Source organism: Heptranchias perlo, chromosome 20 (assembly GCF_035084215.1).
Source record: "Heptranchias perlo isolate sHepPer1 chromosome 20, sHepPer1.hap1, whole genome shotgun sequence".
Classification (NCBI taxonomy): domain Eukaryota; kingdom Metazoa; phylum Chordata; class Chondrichthyes; order Hexanchiformes; family Hexanchidae; genus Heptranchias; species Heptranchias perlo.
This window is the reverse complement of record NC_090344.1, coordinates 22013360-22019351: the sequence shown is the minus strand read 5'-3', so window position 1 is coordinate 22019351 and position 5992 is coordinate 22013360. Positions and strand designations below refer to the sequence as shown.

Genomic DNA, 5992 nt, shown 5'->3' with positions numbered 1-5992 from the left:
TAACTTTATCTGAACCCTTCATGACTTTGAACACTTCTATCAAATCTCCTCTGAACCTTCTCTGCTCCACGGAGAATAACCGCGGCACAGCGTAAATGCGGTCAATTAGCTCCAATTTATTTCTTTGGGCATGAAACAAAACGTGACAGACTGGCAAGGCGTTGTGCGAACGGAACTCACTGTTTGAGTATAATAAATCCAATCGCTGCGTGGGCGCTGGGTTCAAATCCTAACACTGATAGAATTTCTGGCAATGTTCATTTTGACCTGTTCGCAGAAATCCCGATTGCAGTGCGATGGAGCAGAGGATGTGAAAGAAGCTGAAAGTGGAAGTGCAGATATTAATTCCATCACAGTGACTGGACACGTTTCCACAGGTTCGGGCCTCTTACCTTAATATTCTTTCCAGCAGAAGGGGACAGGTGATCTGAGTGACCGGGCTCTCGCGGCGCAATCGGTCAGTGCGCGGTCCTGACATGACAGGACAGGATCAGGAAATACCGAGGTTGTTAATTCGAATCTCACCGAGATCAAACAATCATTTTGCTTGTGAACATTTCGATCGGAGTTAAAGGGACAATTGGTGTGTTCCAAAATGCATCCATTCATTTGTATTGCCACGTGGTTCCTCCGGACTACGCTGTTGTATTAGCAGATGAGATGTTCAGTATTACTTGTTTGTCGGAGGGAGGCTGCGGTTTTGGAGACGCAAACTATGATTTTGATCCATCGACAAATCGTGCGATTTAACTGGAGCTTTAAATCAGCGCCTTCGACCGCTCAGCCAGGATACTTTCCATCCGACACTTCTGGAGCTAGTTTTACAGGAACAGAACTACTACAAGCAAGAATTCTACCCCTCAAGCACCAATGCTGCCACGGCAGCAGGATGCATGTGTCCAGTTAGAAACCTGTCTGAAGGAACATACAGTCTGACAGAGCCGGAAGTCCAGCAGATTGACTTTCGGTCTGAGATGATGTTGAGTCTCCTCCTTGAGAGTGCTTCTCGAATCCAGCTCAGAGTGGATTTAGAATCATAAATTCTGGTTTGACTGGAGCCACTTGTGCAAGATGAAGTGCAGGGAGCAGTTTCCCGTCCTTGACGGACATTAATGATCCTGTTGCGGTTTTGCTGCAAAATATCACTTCCCAGCTCCCGAAACTAAAAACTCAACTCTGGTGGGACTCGAACCCACAACCTTTGAACACCTCCTCCAATCATTCAGTAGAAGTCCAACACGCTATCCATTGCGCCACAGAGTCAGTTATATAGTATGCGGGAGAGCGGGGATCTTGTGCTGTGGTTGAGGCGGTCAGGCTGCTCCTGCTTCCACTTCTCACATTCCCAGAGCCGCGGCGGCAGTCTGCACGGATCACCCTCCAATGGATCCGGCTCCAGCCGCTTGTTGTGGGCCTGGTGCAAGAACAGTCGCGCCTGACTCCAAATCAGAAGGCTGCGTGTTTTGAACCAGTTTGAAATCACAGCATTTTCACTGTGGCTCAGGGTCCTGCCGATAGATTTTTGATCGGGACAGTGTTTCAGTGATGGGATGTTCAGTGTTTGTGCAACAATATCAAAATTAAATTTGATACATAAATTAGCTTTTTTTCTGTTACTTTCTATTCACACCCTCTCCAGTTTTATGTAGAAACAGTTAACAATGTTTAAAGGATGTGGTGTGCAGTGTTTGTGGAATCAGTGTAATTAAATTGGATACTTTCATCAGTTCCTTCTCCAACCCAGACTCTTATCATTAGATTTGTAGCTTCACCCTGTTGAAAATAGGTTACTCAGTGATATAAATAAATCAGTTACAACCCCGAAACCTCAGCGGGTATATTTGTTCTAATGCTTTATGATCATAGAATCATAGAATCATAGAAGTTACAACATGGAAACAGGCCCTTCGGCCCAACATGTCCATGTCGCCCAGTTTATACCACTAAGCTAGTCCCAATTGCCTGCACTTGGCCCATATCCCTCGATACCCATCTTCCCCATGTAACTGTCCAAATGCTTTTTAAAAGACAAAATTGTACCCGCCTCTACTACTGCCTCTGGCAGCTCGTTCCAGACACTCACCACACTTTGAGTGAAAAAATTGCCCCTCTGGATCCTTTTGTATCTCTCCCCTCTCACCTTAAATCTGTGCCCCCTCGTTATAGACTCCCCTACCTTTGGGAAAAGATTTTGACTATCGACCTTATCTATGCCCCTCATTATTTTATAGACTTCTATAAGATCACCCCTTAACCTCCTACTCTCCAGGGAATAAAGTCCCAGTCTGTCTAACCTCTCCCTGTAAGTCAAACCATCAAGTCCCGGTAGCATCCTAGTAAATCTTTTCTGCACTCTTTCTAGTTTAATAATATCCTTTCTATAATAGGGTGACCAGAACTGTACACAGTACTCCAAGTGTGGCCTCACCAATGCCATGTACAACTTCAACAAGACATCCCAACTCCTGCATTCAATGTTCTGACCAATGAAACCAAGCATGCTGAATGCCTTCTTCACCACCCTATCCACCTGTGACTCCACTTTCAAGGAGCTATGAATCTGTACTCCTAGATCTCTTTGTTCTATAACTCTCCCCAACGCCCTACCATTAACGGAGTAGGTCCTGGCCCGATTCGATCTACCAAAATGCATCACCTCACATTTATCTAAATTAAACTCCATCTGCCATTCATCGGCCCACTGGCCCAATTTATCAAGATCCCGTTGCAATCCTAGATAACCTTCTTCACTGTCCACAATGCCACCAATCTTGGTGTCATCTGCAAACTTACTAACCATGCCTCCTAAATTCTCATCCAAATCATTAATATAAATAACAAATAACAGCGGACCCAGCACCGATCCCTGAGGCACACCGCTGGACACAGGCATCCAGTTTGAAAAACAACCCTCGACAACCACCCTCTGTCTTCTGTCGTCAAGCCAATTTTGTATCCAATTGGCTACCTCACCTTGGATCCCATGAGATTTAACCTTATGTAACAACCTACCATGCGGTACCTTGTCAAATGCTTTGCTGAAGTCCATGTAGACCACGTCTACTGCACAGCCCTCATCTATCATCTTGGTTACCCCTTCAAAAAACTCAATCAAATTCGTGAGACATGATTTTCCTCTCACAAAACCATGCTGACTGTTCCTAATTAGTCCCTGCCTCTCCAAATGCCTGTAGATCCTGTCCCTCAGAATACCCTCTAACAACTTACCCACTACAGATGTCAGGCTCACTGGTCTGTAGTTCCCAGGCTTTTCCCTGCCGCCCTTCTTAAACAAAGGCACAACATTTGCTACCCTCCAATCTTCAGGCACCTCACCTGTAGCGGTGGATGATTCAAATATCTCTGCTAGGGGACCCGCAATTTCCTCCCTAACCTCCCATAACGTCCTGGGATACATTTCATCAGGTCCCGGAGATTTATCTACCTTGATGCGCGTTAAGACTTCCAGCACCTCCCTCTCTGTAATATGTACACTCCTCAAGACATCACTATTTATTTCCCCAAGTTCCCTAACATCCATGCCTTTCTCAACCGTAAATACCGATGTGAAATATTCATTCAGGATCTCACCCATCTCTTGTGGTTCCGCACTTAGATGACCTTGTTGATCCTTAAGAGGCCCTACTCTCTCCCTAGTTACCCTTTTGCCCTTTATGTATTTGTAGAAGCTCTTTGGATTCACCTTTGCCTGATCTGCCAAAGCAATCTCATATCCCCTTTTTGCCCTCCTGATTTCTCTCTTAACTCTACTCCGGCAATCTCTATACTCTTCAAGGGATCCACTTGATCCCAGCTGCCTATGCATGTCATATGCCTCCTTCTTATTTTTGACTAGTGCCTCAATCTCCCGAGTCATCCAAGGTTCCCTACTTCTACCAGCCTTGCCCTTCACTTTATAAGGAATGTGCTTACCCTGAACCCTGGTTAACACACTTGATGATCTCGATTTCCATTGAAATTTTCAATCAGCAAATCCCAACGGGTGTTTTGGGTTTGACAAACTAATTTTTTACTTGCCTGGTTCCTGGAAATTATCCAGTGGGGATTTGCTTACCCGTACAGATATAGAAATAAATACATTCCATCATTTCACAAATGACAGTTGTGTAAATAAATATATCGCGATATCCAACATGGAAAAGCAGCTCTTCATGTTCTTAAACAAATTTCCTCATTTTATTTTATTAATCCACTTACGTTTCAATGTAAAACATATATTCAGAGCATCTCTCTAAACTTAAAGAATGGTAAAACAATTGCAGGTTTTACAAACACATAACATGCGATCGTATAAGTAAGATTAAGGCTGACTTTGTGAAATTTTTATTCTAATTGTCTTTATGATGGTGCGAAAAATATTTCGAGATGTACGTCCCCAACATAACAGAGAAACTAAGATGAAAACCAAAAGGATTTTTCAAAAACTGTTTGAAGCGATTTGATCGGTTCCACTTCTCCTTTCTTTAATTGTTACCTTTTGATAATTGTTGATCTTGATCCGTTTGCTTCATTTTTTCCAGTCATTTATGGTGAATTTTCTATCCGTTAACGTTCTTAAATATTTGATTTGTTTGTTCCCTACCTCTTGACTTGTGATTTGTCGACCTTCAGGTAAAAATCTGAAACAGAAATGTGTTTATATTCAGGCGTGACTCTGAAGTGTGAGACCGAGAGGTGATGCCGGATGTGTGACCGAGAGAACAACTGCTGGAGGCAGAACTGTCTCCTTACATCCCCCGTGTGGCATTGCTCATGGTAGGTCGGATGACAATGTTTTATATTGACTGAACGGCTATGTACATAACGCAGAACGGATTTTACTGCTGCTTTAACTCCACAAACTTTAATCACCATAAATGACCAAAGTCTCAGATCAGTAAGAATTGAATTGCTGTTGGTGAGGGGAGTTTGCACATTGGAAGGCGTTTATACAATTACAGCTCCAGGTGAAACCTGCAAACCTCCCTCGCCTGTAGGTAAAGTCACTATGAGATGTCCAGCTTTCTTTGCGCTCCTGGACTTCTGAAGTGTGATTGAACCTTCCCAAAAGTTTCCTATAATTAGTGAGGAAGGAAGGTATCAGTGAAAATGTGATATATAAACGTTGATATTTCACTGGGTACCATGGGAACCTGATACACTGCTCATTCCAGTTATTTGTCCAGCAGGAAACTGAAATCATTCTCTTCAACTGTACTCGCCCGAAGAAAAAGGAAACAAACAAAACTGCTCAGTTCTTTGTTTTAGCTTCTTCTGCTGGTTTACTTTCACTCACCGAGAAAGTGACAGAGAGACTGAGAGATTGGATTGGCTTTTTCACTTTGTAATCGATTATACTTTGTACTTATTGTAAGAGACGGTTCCATCCCAATTGTCATGTGCCTGATATTCTCATTAATACTAAGATGTGTTCAAAATGAGTTTCTGCTAATTTTACAAAAGCTGAACAGCGAAACTGCTCTGAAACGAGTATCGCTTCGTAACTTTTAATGGAGATGGGTTGCTGGTTGCAACTAAATTAGTTTGTAAAATCAGCCCTCTGGAACAGTATCCTCGAAACGTGTTTCGGACACATTGTATGAGAGGTCCGTCTGTACAATGAAGGAGCACTTCCGCACTGCAGTTCTGGAATCCTTTCCTTGTTGACTCTGAAACTAATACAAATATTATTTTGTTGAAGATCATTTTGTTGTTGAATTCACAAATTGGGTAAATATCACATCGGAGGCTTAAGACAATAAAGGACCCGATGGAACAGGCACTTTGAGCAGCGAAGCCACGGAGCCAAATCAAGCTGCAAAATCACCATCTCCTCTCACTGACACCTGTCAGATACTCGCCACTGTGTGTTGGAGTTTGAGGCCGTTTGGTTCATTTCGATTTCGCTTGCACATTTCGCTGTTTTTATCTGTCAACCTGTCGGTTGATTCTGAATGAAAAGTGAAATAAAATAAATCAACTCCCATGAATT

General features: G+C 43.0%; 1 non-coding gene across 1 annotated transcript; it reads right to left on the bottom strand.

The window, feature by feature from the left end:
• Positions 1 to 1171: 1171 nt before the first annotated feature.
• Positions 1172 to 1263, bottom strand: trnar-ucu (transfer RNA arginine (anticodon UCU)). The gene is given in 2 exon segments: positions 1172 to 1207; positions 1227 to 1263. It is a non-coding gene; the product is annotated as a tRNA-Arg (tRNA).
• Positions 1264 to 5992: the final 4729 nt, after the last annotated feature.